Source organism: Gopherus evgoodei, unplaced genomic scaffold (assembly GCF_007399415.2).
Source record: "Gopherus evgoodei ecotype Sinaloan lineage unplaced genomic scaffold, rGopEvg1_v1.p scaffold_33_arrow_ctg1, whole genome shotgun sequence".
In the NCBI taxonomy this organism is placed as follows: Eukaryota; Metazoa; Chordata; order Testudines; family Testudinidae; genus Gopherus; species Gopherus evgoodei.
Genome location: NW_022060005.1, coordinates 6,236,524 through 6,253,734, shown reverse-complemented (window position 1 = coordinate 6,253,734; position 17,211 = coordinate 6,236,524). Strand labels below are relative to the sequence as shown.

General features: G+C 47.4%; 1 pseudogene; it reads left to right on the top strand.

The window, feature by feature from the left end:
- The first annotated feature begins 208 nt into the window (after positions 1-208).
- On the top strand, positions 209-1,141 carry LOC115641164 (annotated as a pseudogene).
- Positions 1,142-17,211: the final 16,070 nt, after the last annotated feature.

Genomic DNA, 17,211 nt, shown 5'->3' with positions numbered 1-17,211 from the left:
TCAAAAAAGTAGAGCCCCATGAACCCGCATTGTAAACATTGTAATTACATGGTGATGGTGAAGAAAGGGAAGGATCTTGTTAATTTCCTGAGCTGCCACATGTGTCCTGCAGAGGAATAAATAAAACCAGTCTCCATCTATCTTCTGTTTCTCCTTCTATAACCATTGCCCATTGGCCTTCCTTCTGCAGTGTACGTCTACAGAAGAAATGTCCGACCAAACCATCGTGACTGAGTTCCTTCTCCTGGGATTCTCTGACATGCGAGAAGAGCAGATTTTACACTTCTAGGTGTTTCTAGTGATTTACCTGGCAGCCCTGGTGAGGAATCTTCTCATCATCATCGTCATAGCTCTCAATCAGCACCTTCACACCCCAATGTACTTTTTCCTGGTCAACTTATCCTTCCTAGACCTCTGCTACATCTCAGTCATGGTCCTCAAGTCCATGACTGACTCCCTAACCAACAACAGACTCATTTCTTTCTCTGGATGTGTCACCCAAGTCTTTCTGGTTGCAACTTTTACAGCAGCAGAACTGGCCTTTCTCACAATGATGGCGTATGATCGCTACATTGCAATCTGCCACCCTCTACATTACAAGGTGACTATGAACAGAGGCGCATGTGCCCAGCTGGCAGTTGGTTCATGGATCAGCAGCATGATGAGCTCTGTATTACACACAACTAATACCTTTAGGTTACATTTCTGCAGGTCCAATGTTATCGCTCAGTTTTTCTGTGATATCCCACAGTTGCTAAAGATCTCTTGCTCTGATACACATGCTAATGTAATAGTCATGACTGCCCTTGTGTCCCTTGTAGATGTGGTCTGCTTTGTATTGATAATTGTGTCCTACATTCACATCTTCTCCACGGTGATGAGAATACCCTCTGAGCAGGGCAGGTACAAAGCCTTCTCCACCTGCATCCCTCACTTGGTTGTTTTTTGTTAATTTATCAGTACAGTATCATTTACATACATTAGGCTCAGGTCGATGTCTTCAACATCTCTAGACCTGATGGCTGCTGTGTTGTATTGTGTGGTGCCACCACTAATGAATCCAATCATTTACAGTCTAAGAAACAGAGAAATAAAAAGATCTCTATGGAATATGATAGGCAGGATATTTTTTTCTCAATAGATATATACTCCTCACACTGAAGTCTTAGTGTCCACCTGGAATAAAAGCATTCCCATCCTCCACCTTATGTAATGGGTCAGACTGACTTTGTATGAGGACCCACCTATGTTCATGTTAGGATCAGAGCCTGAGATTTTGCATTTTCTGATTTTGACTGAGATTTTTAAAAATCTGAAAGAAATATGGTAAAAAAATTAAAGCATCTAAGTTCCTCAGGAGCCAAAGTCCCATTTTCAAGCAAGATTCAGGCACTTCTGAAAATTTTACTCTTAGGTGCTCAAATCACAAAGAATTTTTAATAAAATGTGGGACTCTTATTATGTTTTTGCCCCTTTGAAAATCTCAGGAAGAGCTAAATGCAATTTTTCCATTTTCGAGTTTGAAATATCCCCTTAAAATGAACTTTTTTATTTCAAAATGTCATTTCCAAATGTTAAAAAATTGAAAAATGTTGAATGGTCATTTTGTCTTAAAATGCCATTTTAATGTTATTTTAAGTCAAATTGACAATTCATAATGATTATTTTCATTGTTGTTTTGTAGCCATTTTGGTCCCAGGATATGAAAGAGACAAGGTGGGTGAGGTAATACCTTTCATTGGATCAACGTCTACTGGTGGAAGAGGCAAGTTTCCAAGTTATCTGAATAACTGTGTCACTTGAAAGCTTGTCTCTTTCACCAACACAAGTTGGTCTAATTCATAATGACATTTTTCATTTTCAGTTGACATTTCTAAATGAAAGAATTTTCATTGGAACATCAACGCATTTCATTTTGGTTAAAAAAAAAGAGAGAGAGAGGAAAAATCAGTAATTTTCCCAAAATTTTAAATGTGTCTATTTTCACTCCATCTAAGTTGAAAACAAACTCAAAATACCAGAATTTCTCACAGAAGTTCCATTTTACAATGAGCTGTAAACCCCAGGCTTTTACACGAACAACATTTTCACTATGACATTACAAGGAGTGGGCTGCTGACCTCTCCACACCTCAGGAGAAAGGTCTGAGGAGGGAAAAGGGGCCAGTGAGGACAACCTGGCTTAGGTCTGCAGCTCACCTTATTTACACCCCAGCTCCAGCTCCAGCTCCAGCTCCTCCTCACCTCCCACAGGGGAGGTAGGTGCTTGTCTACCAATCTCCTCAGTCTATCCATTGAGCAATGTGTCTCTTTTGACTAGAGCTGCACAGAAAATGTGTTTGTTTTCCACAGAAAATTTTTACTTTATGACAAACAACGCTCTTTCTCCAAACTTTCATCTGAAACTGTAAATTTCTATTCGGAAATACCACTGCCATGTCTCATGGGAGTTGCAGTTCATGTGCCTCAAACTCCCATTCTCTATGGGACAGGTTCCATGACTGGATAATATCTGCACCATGGCATTCCTTCTTCCTAAGACACTGTGGTGCATCATGGGAGTCTCACAGTTGCAATGCATCATGGGGGGATGTAGTCTGGCTAGAGAGTCCAGTCCATAAGGGAGAATGTGACCACGAGGCAACCAAACTACAGCTCCAAAGGGACACTGAAGTGGCATTTTCAAGTAGAGAGATTCACTTTTCACCTGGAAGTCTTCAGACAAACAATATTGGGCTTTGGGGTGTTGTTTTTCCAGAGATACACATTTTTTTGCAAAAAGATCCATGTCGTTGAAAACTGAATTTTCCATCGAAAAGCAGATTTGACAAAAAAAAATTAAACCAGTTTTACTTGTGACAGCAGCACAGAGAGACATTGACCAGAAGATTTGGTGCTCTGTTTTCTGCCCTCAGTCAGAATAACCATGGGAAGGCATTAGTCTTCTCCCTCATTCATGCAGCCAGAGGAGATTGGAGATTATGAAAACAAAACTCACTGGGTTCTTCTCTTGCTGATGATCAGACAGGAGCCATGCATGCTGGAGAATGGATTCTCCTGTTACTCACAAAATTGTTTCCTGCAGACCAGAAGTGGCGCACATTGGCAAGGAGCAGGATGTGGAAGAAGTGTATCTAGCCACAATCTCTGCTTCTACATGTTCTTTTGAAAAATAGACTTCAGGCTGAGGTTTTCAAAGGTTCCTAAGGGATTTAGGCACCCACTTCCCACAGTGTTTCAGTGGGAGTTGTGCACTCCTGACTCCTTTAGGAACCTTTGACAATTACAGCTTTCTGCTTCTTGGGCTGCTGATCTGGCTTTATGACAAAGAAGGAAAACAGAACAGGCAGGGGAAGAGGCATGGAAAAAAGCCCTTTGCCCTAAAAAGCAGGTCATTCGGTGTTATCAGTGTATAGTCTGCAGCCTATAAAATGTCTTGTTCCAGCCCTGAGTGTACGATATGCTGCATACAATTTCCTCATTTTACCCACAGAGCCAAATCCATTCCTGGTGTAACTCCCTGGAATCCAGTGGACTCTCACCAGATGAATTTGGCCAAATCTCTGTGTTTTTCTGCAATGCCCACTGAGGATAATCACAGCTCTGTGCTCCCAATGGGAGCTGTGCCCGGGGAATTCTCCACTTGGCCTGCATGCTCTACTTCCTATAGACACCTGAATCCATGGGCTGACGGTACAGCCTTTGCACACTCTGCAGAATTTAAACACGGGGACATGAATGGGAGAGATTGTGCCTGAAAAAGTGTCCTGAGGAACAATGACATGTTCTATATAAACCTCCACTGGGTAATGGAGGAGATGAGGAGCTAAATGTGGAAAACTTTTTAAAGTTTTAGTATTTAGACACCTAAATATTCAGCTAGGCTCCCACTGGGGTCCTCAGATGTGCCTAACTCCCATTGATTTCATGATTTCCACTCATCTGAGCTGTCACTAATTATCTTCAACTGAGAAGTCTTCTGAAGGACCAGTCACAGAGCTCGGACCACAGAACCAAAAGCTCCTTTCTTGAACGTTGAGGAATTTGGGATCCTGGCGTGGATTAGAGTCTTGGTTTGGGCCCATCTCTGCTTTTCTGTCATGTGGATAATTCCTGCTAAGGGGAATGTTTCATCTCTCAGCCCAAGTATGCCCAGATGCTATACCCCAGCTATACCTCAATCTTCTTCCCAATGGAGTCCACTGGCTCTCCATGAGTTCTGGGTACAGCTAGTTGGGAATTCTCCACTGGAACGATTTTCTAATGTAAAATTCCCTTCACACAATCAAAATTTTCCATGAGAATATTGAAGTGTTCCTCTGTGCTGAAGGAGCCTGCAAGAGCTCTGCTTCATTCTGTGTCCAGTTCCAGCTGTCTGAGCATAACAACAAGAGCTTCTCAATGTGACCCTTCTTCCCAAATTCTCCATGTTGGAAGCTCAGCCCTTATAGGCCCAGTCCCCGATACCCTCAAAAAATTTCAAAATTGGAAAATACAATTGATTTTCCATCAGGAAAACTGCAATGACAGCTCCCTGCCTGCCTGCCTAGGAGTTGCTTGCCGATGTTCATGTTTACCCTGTAGCCAGAAAGTGAAATTAGCAAGAACCTTCCAGGGGGGCTGCTGGAGGCTGAGCTCCCTGGTTCTCTGCCTCTGCCCAGCCAGGCAGCTGGGCAGTGTATGTTTGTGCCACTGAATGGCCGCGTGGCTGTTTGTGTGGGAGTGAGGAGAGCCAGTGGAGCCACACAGGGAACAGGCTACAGTGCAGTAGATGCAACAGATCTGCCGCAGATGTTCCAGTCCCTGTGGTGGGTGGGTGTGAGCAGTCACGTGGATCAGCACTAGGCAAGAGGAGATGTGCAGCATAGGGAAAGCGAGGAGCCCTGATCCTATAGTAACAGGAGGCTTCAGCCCCATAGCTACTCCTGGACAGAGCACGAGTGAGATAGAAGAACTAAGAGTCTCCAGAGCATGGTCCAAGCCAGGATCAGGTTTAAGCCCCTGTCTCCTCAGACACGTCCGTTCCCTGCCTTTCGCCCTTTGTTATGTTGCACACGTATGAGTGAAGCAGCTGTGGGACTGATGCTTGCTGTATGGTAGATACACCAGAGATCGTGAATGTGGAGTACAGGCCACATGCACAGGGGAGATCTACAGAAAACGAAGGGTGCCCTCGCTCAGTATGTAGGGAAAATGTGTGTCTTCTCCGCATGCCTGGGGTTAGCACCTAGGGATCCTGCCTCCAACCACTGAAATCAGCTGACTCGGCCTTGCTGCTTCTTCGTCTTTTCTCTTCCTTTAGTTTGCCAACACTGCAGAAAGACACAGGTAGGGAAGCCTGGGTCTGAGTTGGGCAGGGATCCAGGGGGTGAGTCCTGGAAGCCCCCAGAAAATGGACGTGGTCACATCTTCTTCTTCCTGGAAGTGAAATGCAAAGTCTGCTGCACACAGCCCAGCTTCAGAGACCAGTGTGTCAGAGTTAGGATGGCCAGTCAGCAAGTGTGAAAAATCGGGACCAAGGGTGTGGGTAATAGGAACCTATATAAGAAAAAGACCCCAAATTGGGACTGTCCCTATCAAATTGGGACATCTGGTCACCCTAGTCAGAGTAGTCCCTTGTCCCATGGTTAATCTCCCCAGCTAAGGGTTTCCCACATCCCAGGGAGTTCCCTAACCACTGACTGTAGGCAAAAAGGGAAGCTTCCCCTGGCCTGATTCTTTCTGGCAGGAAATGGCTTAAGGTGCCCAAGCCAGCTAACTCCAGGAGAGGGGCTCGCAGCTGTGGATCTCCAACAGAGATAGGGGCGTCCCTGCAGCCTGGACTTAGGTGCTGAGCTGCCTGATGACATGGATGCTGCACTACATCCTTTCTCAGTCAATGTTGTCAATGCTGATCCTTCCCTCTGCCCCATTCATCAGTGGTGAGGTCTGAAGTATCTGACACACCAGGTCCCAGAATCCCAGCTGCAGACCACAAGCTGAAATTGCCCTAGAGCCACGGGCTCTGGGAGCTCATCCCAGGAATCCCAGGCTCCCAGCTTCAAGGTAGGGAGCTTGGAAGCCCTGACACCCCTGCCTCGAGCCAGGGCTCTCAGGGCTCCCAGGCTCCCTGCTGCAGAGCCAGGAGCTGAGCCCTGGTTAGAGACAGGGCTCCCAGGGCTTTCAGTCTACTGGGTCAATGTGCAGCGGCAGTCAAAACAGCTAGCTGAATTTTAGGAACTGTTTTGAAAGAGAGAGATAAAAAAACAGCAAATTCCAGAATGTCACTGTATGAATCCATGGTATGCCCACACCTCCAATGCTGTGTGCAATTCTGTTCACCCCCCTCAAAAAAGATATATTAGAATTGGAAAAGGTACAAAGAAGAGCAACAGAAATGATTAGGGGTATGGAACAGCTTCCATACGAGGAGGAATTAAAAAGACTGGGACTGTTCAGCTTAGAAAAGAGGCGATTAAAGGGGAATATGATGTAAGAGATGTCTATAAAATTATTGCTGGTATGGAGAAACTGAATAGGGAAGTATTATTTACCCCTGCACATAACACAAAAACCAGGGGTCACCCAATTAATTAATATACTGCAGATTTAAAACAAGCAAAACGAAGTACTTCTTCACACAACACACAGTCAACATGTGGAACTCATTGCCAGGGGATGTTGTGAAGGCCAAAAATACAAATGAATTAAAAAAAAGAACTAGATAAGTTCTTGGAGGATAAGTCCATCAATGGGTATAGCCATGATGGTCAGGGAAGTGACCCCATGCTCTGGGTCTCCATAAACCTCCAACTGTCAGTAGCTGGGATCGGATGACAGGGGGTAGATCACTTGAAAATGCCCTGTTGTGTTAATTCCCTCTGATGCATCTAGCATTGGCCACTGCTGTAAGACAGAACACTGCGCTAGATGGACTATTGGTCTGCCCCAGTATAGCCGTTCTTATGTTCTCATGTGTGTTTGCTCATATGCTCAGGGTCTAACTGTTCGCTGGATTTGGGATTGGGAAGGAATTTTCTCCCAGGTAGGACTGGCAGGGATGTTGGGTCTTTTTCACCTTCCTCTGCAGCGTGGCAATTCTCTACTATTGCAGAGACCTGGGGTATTGGTGGCACCTTGGTCACTCCTTTTCTCTGCCTGTGGCACACAATGGTTTAGTCTCCCAAAGACTGAAATACTGAGTTTAACTAAGTCATTTGACTCAATGCAGGGGTATGTGGGTGAAGATTAGTGGGCTACAATATACAGGAGGTCAAAGTGGATTATCTAATGGTCCATTCTGGACTTAAACTCTATGAAGCTGTAAACGCTGAATCATTGCTTTCAGAGATGACTTAGGGTCACCTGGGGCCCTGGGCCGGAGCAAGTGGAGGGGCAATATTGCTAAATACCGATCATAAGACATCGCTGCTAGGAGATAGCATTCTGTACATGCCAGAGAATCAAAGAAATGCAGTTGTGTGATGCAGTCACTGACTGAGATGGTTTTGTCCCCAGTCAGGAGACTTGCCAGCAAACTAGGGCAGGATGGTTGAGGTGTAGCAGGTCTCTAAGCAGGACAAGTTGCCCAGGAAGAAGTTCATGGGGGTGTGAAGGTGCTGGCCAGTCACAATGAGCACCACAATGAGGGTGTTCCCAGCCACGGTTGCCATGTAGATCACTTGGAACATCAGGAAGAGAAGAATTTGCAGGTCAGGGAGATCCCCGAATCCCAGAATGATGAATTCTGTGATGGCCGTTTGGTTTCCCCAGTCTCTGTCTGCCATGGTTTGAGTCCAGGAAGAATAAAACACCCTGCACAATTGAATTGGAAGTACATAGACGTAAAAGTTAGTCAAGTTTCATTTTAGTAAAGCTTCAGTTACTTCCATTGTAGTAAGAGGAGGCCCTGAGATATAAACCTTGGTATCAGAGGCCTGGTTTGAGGCCTAAGGCTTGAACTAAGGTATTGGTCAAGACTTTGCTAACATAAAGCAAAGTTAAGCTGTGAGCCAGAGGCAGGCCCTGCTCACAGAAGCTGGCAAGGAAAGGGCTGTTGCTGCAAGAAGATACGTAACCTAAAATGTACCAAACACTAAATATCAGAACATCCACATACTTGCACATTTCACACAGATAACAAGGAACAGGTTGACCTATCCCAATAACAGAGCCAAAAGGGTAATATGATGGATAGAGTTGTTTTCTTCCAACAAACACGTACAAGGTGAGAGGCAGCACCTGACTACGTAGAGGGGTTGTACCTTGCTACGTAGAGGGGTTACACCTCAATACGTCTGAAGTGATGTGTAACTTGTTTGTACCTGTGTATAAGAATGTATCCCTGGGGTGGTGTCTTTGTGCATCCGAGGGGACAGTGGAATGTCCTGCCGCTGACTGAGCTGAGTCCATTGCCAGGAGACACTTTTTCGTAGTATGCCCTGAAATAGACTAAGAAATCTACAGGGAACTACCATTGTGCACAATAGGGCAATAAACCTGGCCGACGTGCCTTCGTACCTTACTAGACTCTGTGGTCTTCTCTTCGGGTCTGCTGTGTCGGCTATCTGCGCAGAGCTGGGAGAGCACACAGAGGGAACATACGCACACAGCTGAGTGATACCAACATTGAAGAGAGCAGAGCACCACACCGGTAGCATCTGACAACATCCATAACTATTCGGAGACTCCCCTTCCTGTCCAGATTACACGCTGAAATTTTAAACCTAAATGTAGAGTTCAGAGCAAAGTGCCAGAAGTCTCAGTTTGAGAACAGAACATTTGTTTCCATGTCGACCAGCCTCTGCCATGATCAGAGCAACCACTACTGGAACAGCCCATATCTCTGGTAGCCGAGTACTGATATAACGGATCAGACTATTTCTTTTATCCACCATTATATCCCTTTAGTGACATCACAGAGCTTAACAATGATGCTTAAATGCTGTATTTCATTTCTGGCAATGACCAGAATCATTCTATGTCTTAGGAATCAAAATCAAACAAGTAAAATCTTGGACAGAGATTTTTCAATGCGGTCTAGAGTTCTTAGGCACCGACCTTCTGTTAGATTTATTTCCATTAAATCTAACAATATATCCTGGTATATGCAACATTTCAATGCCCTGTAGGAAAAAAACAATTTTCACCCCCTCACAAGACATCAGTTTGTGCCATAAATTATGAAGTAGTGTAAATTCTCCCTTAGTTCCTGTGATGGTGATGTGGTGAGGAAATGACAATGCCTTTTCTGTTTCCCGACATTAGCTATGTAATAGTAATAAATTACAGCTTACAGCATCAACCTCTTCTTCTTACACAAAGCATCTGGCAAAGCCCCAAATGTTAGTGAAAGATTTTGGGCCAATTGAGTCACATTTTCTATGTAACTTCTCTCCAGGACATTGTCAATACTGAGAAGGTAACAGCTTGTCACCTCCAAAAGCCACCTGCTGCTGTTTAATTTGCCTTGGTGTGAACAATGGCTAATAACTATGCTATTTTTGCTTTGAACTGCCATAAGGGTGTGCTTGTGAATTGCTAAATGAACCCAGGCCTGCTGGCACCGTCCCAACATAACTCTGCATTCTACCTGAGAGAATCAGCTCTGTGATATCAGCAGCGCACAAAGTGCCCCTCCCAGAAAAAAAAAAAAGCTACTGTCTTACAGCCAGAGAGACAAACACCCAAACGGAGCGGTGCCCATCAGTTGAATGTAAGGGATTTCGCAGGCTCTGCAAAAAACTTTCCTCTGTCTACTTAGAGTCCTCTGTCTTGCAAGTGCTCCATCCGGGTCTACGCAGTGGCCCTGGTCTCACTTAGGGTCTATGAATCGCTTCTTACAAAAGGGGGCCCTGAACTCTTGGCCAGAGTCTGTCCAGCACTAGGCACAATGCTACTGTCATAAACAGATAGTTCTGGTTAATGTCTCTTTTCCCTGTAAAGGGTTAAGAAGCTCAGTAAACCTGGCTGACACCTGACCAGAGGACCAATAGGGGGACAAGATACTTTCAAATCTCGGTGGAGGGAAGTCTTTGTTTGTGCTTTTTGTTTTGGGGGTTGTTCTCTCTTGGGACTAAGAGGGACCAGACGTACATCCAGGCTCTCCAAATCTTTCTGAATCAGTCTTTCATGTTTCAAAATTGTAAGTATAGCCAGGCAAGGCGGATTAGTCTTATGTTTATTTTTTTCAACTTGTGAATGCTTCTTTTTTGTTGGAAGGATTTTTACCTCTGTTTGCTGTAACTTTGAATCTATGGCTGGGAGGAGGGGGGTGTTCCCTCTGGTCTATATGAATTAAGTACCCTGTAAAGCATTTCCCATCCTGATTTTACAGAGATAATTTTTATTTTTTCTTTCTTTAATTAAAAGCTTTCTTTTTTAAGAACCCGACTGATTTTTTCCTTGTTTTAAGATCCAAGGGGATTGGGTCTGATCTCACCAGGGTTTGGCGGGGGGAAAGAAGGAGGGGATGGTTCTTTTTGTTTTAAGATCCAAGGTGTTTGGTTCTTTGTTCACCAGGGAATTGGTGAAGTCTCTCAAGGCTGCCCAAGGAGGGGAAAGTTTTGGGGGGATAGAAGTGTGCCAAACATTGAATTTTGGCTAGTGGCAGCGATACCAGATCTAAGCTAGTAATTAAGCTTAGAAGAGTTCATGCAGGTTCCCCACATTTGTACTCTACATTTCAAACTGGGGAAAGAAACCTTGACAGCTACCCTCTCCCGAAATAAGTTGGTTTTACTCTTTCATTTCTATTTTGATTAGTAAAACACCTTTTTATAAGAAATCTCCTGCTGCCATTTTGAACAGAAACAATTATCCTCATGTGACGACACTGTAACACCCATTTTTCCATGAAAAAAAGACTATTTCTTAAAAAAAAAAAAGCCAACAACTTCTACAGCCCCAGAACCCCACTCTGCCTTCCACCAACCTTAGTTACAGCCAGCAGGGGTGATCCCAACACCAGCCCCTAGTCCTCCATTTCTCCCCATTCTGTGCCCTGAAGTGTCCAGCCCTCTCCTGGACAGCTCAGAGAAATTGTAAGGTTCATTTGTTCCTTTAAAAACCCAAGAGCACATCACAGCTTATTAACTTAATTGGGAATAGATACACCCTTTCCCACAGGTGCCAGCTTTCTCATTTCTCCTGCTGTGCTCAACCCCGGCTCTGCCCCAGACCCCGCACCCACTCAATCCCTTCCCCCAAGGCCTCATCCTCACCCCACCTCTACCCAAACCTCTCGGCCCCTTCCTCTGAGTGCATCCCACCCCCAATCCTCCCACTCCACCCAGCGCCTCCTGCATGCCGCCGGCCAGCTGATCCATGGCACGCGGGAACCGCTGGAAGGGAGGGAGAGGAGCTGATTGGTGGGGCCGCTGGCCAGTGGGAGGTGCTGTAGGGGTGCAGGAGGAGTTGATCGGTGGGGCTGCCGATGGCTGGTCTCCCCCCGGCAGGGGAAACAACTAAACTGAGTGCCTATCTAGGGGAAGGCCTGGCACTCCACGGTCAATGGGTCAACACCCCTCAGCCCGGGGTGGGGCAGGGAAAGGGGTCCCCCTTTATTTTGTGTTTGCGAATGTGTTTCTGTTGTCGGGCGGAGGACACTGCTTGGGCCTGCCACAGGCCTAGCCAGAGACCATTGATCAATAGTCACCGAGGGGGCGGACAAGCCTTGTCCAGAGTGGGGTTGATTTACTGCCGGCCCTGGCCCCGTCAGTGGGAGAAGTGCTGAACCCAGCCAGACAGAGGAGGGGCCCTGCCACAGCGTATAGTGACGGTGGCCAAAGATGGCGTCTCTCCTGGCTTATATCTCCCAAAGTTCAACGAGCTTGTTTCAAGAGGCAGGATGGCCTCAGGCTGTTCTTCCTGCCTGAGACTTCCTGTCTCCCTGTGTGTAAAAGGGGCTTCCATTGTTTTCATCCCACCAGGCTTACTTTACCTAAGAGACAGGTAAATTGCTTCCCTTCTTCCCCCCACTTGGGCAGGAACTGCTCCTTCCACATGCTTTCAAACATATTGTCAATGAGTGTCAGGGTAACCTTATTTCCCTATGCTCAATATGGGACCCCCGGGAAAATTACTCGTCTTCAAGCAAATTCAACAGCAATCGGATCAGAACTATGCAGCACAAACATTCAGATTAACACCATGTTGACTGAGCTCCTCTTACAAAGAAATGTGGTTTGAGCATTGGCCTACTAAACTGAGGGTTGTGAGCTCAATCCTTGAGGGGGACATGTAGGGATCTGGGGCAAAAATCTATCTGGGGATTGGTCCTGCTTTAAGCAGGAGGTTGGACTAGATACCTCCTGAGGTCCCTTCCAATCCTGATATTCTATGAAATACTGCATGGTTGGATTCTTTTTTATTTACTTTCTGGTCTTTAAGGCTTTAGGGTTCACACAGGGAAGGGGTGACACACACACCCCAACTCCCACACACACACAAGAGGAGGGGTGACACAAACACCCCTACTCCCACACACACACAGGGCGGGGTGACACACACCTACTAACTACACTTCTCTCAATAGAGGGGATTGACAGACTGATCCTACCCTCCCTTCCCAGCACTCTCCGCCCTCCATGCCTGGCTGGGCCCCCGGGACAGACCCGTCTCTACTGGTACCTGGCGCCGCATCTTCCCAAAGCAGCATGTGGGGGCACGTATGGTTACATGCCCCCTCTCCCCCGATTTCTGCCAGGGTTCCCACCAGAATGTGGCCAGCTGCAACCTTACGACACTGTGTAGGAAGAGAAGACAGGAGCTGCTTCCAGCCGCAGGGGAGGAGGTGGGGGAAAGGGGTGACCTGGCTCATGTCTTTAGAGAGCTCATCTCCTCTGCCCACTCCCATCCCTTGTGGCTGGAAACAGATCCCGTCCCTTCCTGCCCGCACAGTGTCGAAAGGCTACTAACACCTAGCGGCTGCTGCTGGCCACCGACATAACCCAGCTGCCTCCACCAGCCGCGAGGGCAGGAAGGGGTTAAGCCTTACGGATGCATTGTGCACAGGGCCCAGGGAACCTGACTGCAGGGATTTTGGGGAACCTGGCCAGAGAGGTGGCTCAGCAGAGGACGGTGCCTAGGGTACGGAGCAGCCCCACACTCCCTGGGGGCAGGACCCAGGGAAGGGGGGAGGGTGAAGAGGGTGCTAAGCCCATCTGGGGGGCTGCTGTGAAGTCTGCAGGGTTGGAACAGGAACAGGCTGGAAATCACTTCCCTCACACCACACTCCAGAGCTTAGCTGAGGGGCAGAGAGGCTTCCCTGTGCCACCGCTGTGTGGGGCATTGGCACATGCAGGGCTTGGCTCCTCCTGGCCAGTGCCACAGGCCGGCGGGTATTGAGCTTTCCCAGGGTGTCAACCCAGCGAAAGGCAGTGAGGGAAGGAAGGAGTCTGCCGGCCAGGCTGTTGGTGAGCTGAGCGCTCCGACCAGGGGCTGGTTCTCCACACAGCGGTCCTGCCGGGGGGTTATGGAGGAGAACAGGGCAAAAGGAAGGGGTGAAGGGGCAAAGCAGGAGAGGACAGCGAGAGGGGGAGCATGTAAAGAGGTGATGGGTGGGCAGCAGAGTTAACATGTAACATGCCACCTCCTGGGGCCTCCCCGCACACACCAGTCACCGCAGCTCACAGCGCACAGCCTGTGCCAGCCAGAAACTGGACAGTGGTCACGGCCCTGCTGGCCAGGGGCTGTGCTGACGGACCAGCATGGGGAGCGACCGGCTCCACAAACTGCAGTTTTGCCCCACCACAAGCCTTGCAAACCCACCCCCATCATCAGCCACTGCCCCCCTCCCCACTCCCTGGCAGGTGGGTGTCTGGCTGTGCAGGGATCCGGGAGGCAACAGGACCCGCCAGTATTGATGGGAGGAAGTCAGAAAATACAGGACAATTTGCCCATTTTTAAGAAAAAGTTGAAACACCTGCAGGAGGGCTTAAATAAGGGACTGTCCCTTTAAAAACTGGGCATCTGGTCACCCCAATGAGTGTCCATAATTCCCCCATAGTGTTACTACAGACATTTCACAACATTCATCACGAGCATCTCATTGCCTCTCAGAAAAGGCCTCGCTCTGTACACGCTTCTAATGCAGGAATATCGTATACAGCCAGTTAATTCGGTAGCTTATCACTTGACATTCAGCCCCGCTGTTTTATAGCCCAGTAAATCTTTGCAATGGATCTTTCAGAAAAGTAAAACCCAGCCCGAGCTTCTCTCTCCTGCTGGGTGTAAACACCACGCTCTTCTCCCCCGCTTCTCAGTGTGAGGTTTTTCCTCCGCTTCTTTTAGTTCAATGGGTTTGTGTGCTGCTTAGGAAATGGAGCGGAACACAGTCCTTGCTTTGGGAGAGACCTGTTTAACAACTCCACCTGCCACACCTGCTTTGAACACATTTTAGTAACCATTGCAGTGTATGTCCCTAACCCTTAACAAGCCTTGCGTACGTACATCACGCAAGGATATAAATGAGCAGAGAGTTATTAGTTTTCAAATCACAAAGTGCATTTTCCACAAAGATTGTTACAATAGTGTGTAGGGTGTGAATACTGTGGTCTAGTGTCACAGGGGACATGGTCTCTCTGCATCAAGGATGAGGAAGGGCTGGTGTGGGATGGGGAACCAGTCAAGGACGGGGGTCACAGGGTCAGCCACAGAAGCACAGTGAAGAGAAGGACCTCGGGGATGCTGGCAGAGGGTCTGGCACTGTTCGTAGTGATAGTGTCATAAACAGATAGCTAAGGGTTAATGTCTCTTTCACCTGAAGCACCTGACCAGAGGACCAATCAGGAAACTGGATTTTTTCAACTTTGGGTGGAGGGAATTTTGTGTCTGAGGTCTTTGTTTTCTGTCTGCCTGCTTTCTCTGAGCTTTGGAGAAGTAGTTTCTGCTTTCTAATCTTCTGTTTCTAAGTGTAAGGACAAAGAGATCAGATAGTAAGTTATATGGTTTCTTTTCTTTGGTATTTGCATGAATATAAGTGCTGGAGTGCTTTGATTTGTATTCTTTTTGAATAAGGCTGTTTATTCAATATTCTTTTAAGCAATTGACCCTGTATTTTGTCACCTTAATACAGAGAGACCATTTGTATGTATTTTTTCTTCCTTTTTATATAAAGCTTTCTTTTTGAGACCTGTTGGAGTTTTCTTTTCTGGGAAATTTCAGGGAAATTGAGTCTGTACTCACCAGGGAATTGGTGGGAGGAAGAAATCAGGGGGAGATCTGTGTGTGTTGGATTTGCTAGCCTGATTTTGCATTCCCTCTGGGTGAAGAGGAAAGTGCTTTTGTTTCCAGGACTGGGAACGGAGAGGGGGAGTCACTCTGTTTGGATTCCCAGAGCTTGTATCTGTGTATCTCTCCAGGAGCACCTGGGGGGGGGGGGGAGGGAAAAAGGATTATTTCCCTTTGTTGTGAGACTCAAGGGATTTGGGTCTTGGGGTCCCCAGGGAAGGTTTTCCAGGGGGACCAGAGTGCCCCAAAACACTCTAATTTTTTGGGTGGTGGCAGCAAGTACCAGGTCCAAGCTGGTAGCTAAGCTTGGAGGTTTTCATGCTAACCCCCATATTTTGGACGCTAAGGTCCAAATCTGAGACTAAAGGTTTGACAGATGGTGGTAGAGGGACTGGCGCTGTTCAGAGTGAAGTTCACCACCATGAAACTCACACCAGACACATTCTTCTGGATCCAAACGTTGTGAACATTCGGGCGGTTGTAGATCAGCAGCAACACTGTTCACTGTTGTTTTCAGTAACCAGCTCAGAATCCCAGCAAGGTACCAGGTCCCTTCCTCCTCACACACCAGGGGTCTCCCACAGTCACCCTGGAGACAGGGAAAGAAATAGGGCTGGAAGGAAGAGGACCAGTCTCCATCATCCACAAGGGCCGTGTTGGATTCTCCATCTCGTGATGGCTTCACATCCCCACTGGCTGCCTTTCTGGGAGATGCTTTATCCTAACACAAGTCTTGGGGCTCAGTAAAGGGGTAACCCAGTGAGATTGTAGACTAGGTTATACAGGTCAGAATGGATGATTTAATGGACCCTGCTGACTTTATACTCTCTGGGCTCGATACTCTTGTCTAAACACCTGGGAATTAACTTAGGGCTCAGCCCTTCCATCTGGGCCCCTGTTTGGTGGGTCCCCCCAACACACCACCAAGTCAACAGGGAGAACGTGCTAGGAACTATGGGGTTTGCAATATCAGCCAGGGTCAGTGCCACACCCAGCACATACCGGCCCCTATCTCAGTCAGAGAATCTCACCAGGGCCGTCCACTTACAGCCTTCCATGTGCCCGGCACACGTCATGTCCTCTTTGATGGGGTTATCACCTGCAGGCTTTTGTAATGCTTCCCGAAAGCGATCATTGCAGATCGTGGTGTCTACGGTGAGCACCTCCAGCTCCTGCAGTGTCTCCGCTAGGGAAGAACTCGCTGAAATGAAAGGCCCAAGGGCTGGGTGACTCACGTGGCGTGAGGAGAAGTCACATAAAAAGCTGTCACATTAAGGATCTGTAAGAAGTTCCCAACCCTGGCGGGTGGGGAGGGGGAGAGCTACTACGTCTAATGGGTTAGACCAGGTGGGGCTGGAGGTCAGGTCTCCTGATTTCCATGCCTGGCTCTGGAAGGGGAGCAGGGTCGTGGGGGGAGAGGGGGGAAGGGCAGGGCAGTTGGCCAGTTTAACTCACGCTAAAAGCAACAACCCAGATTTTAAAGATATTTTAGGTGTTGCTCTGCTCAGCTTTGCAGCCCCACTTGGGGCCAGTTTGTCAAAGGGATTCGGGCACCAATAGGTGCAGGAGGGTGCCCAGTGGGATTCTGGAAAGCTCATAGGCATCTGCAAAAGCTGGCGCTTTCACACCTAAGTCTAATGGCGAGTCAATGGGAGTTAGGCACCAAACCTGCACAGCGATGTTTGAGTAACCCAATTTGGAGACTATCTGAATCTTTACATGCCTAAACCCCTTTAACACTCAGGCCTGTAAGGCGCATGTCAAAATTTGGAGCCTTGTCTACACACAGTTTGCCCTGCTTTGGTTCAATGGGTTTAAATCTCTAAGCAGATGCTACTCAATTCCAGGCCAGGTTATCACATGGCCGTGAAGATATAATTAGGTGTGTGATCTGATACTGCTGGGTGCCAGCTGGTGGCCACCTCTGACACTGCTTCCTATTGGTCTCGAGCCAGCATCAGTAAATATACAGGTGCCAACCACACCCATAGATGTGCTTTGA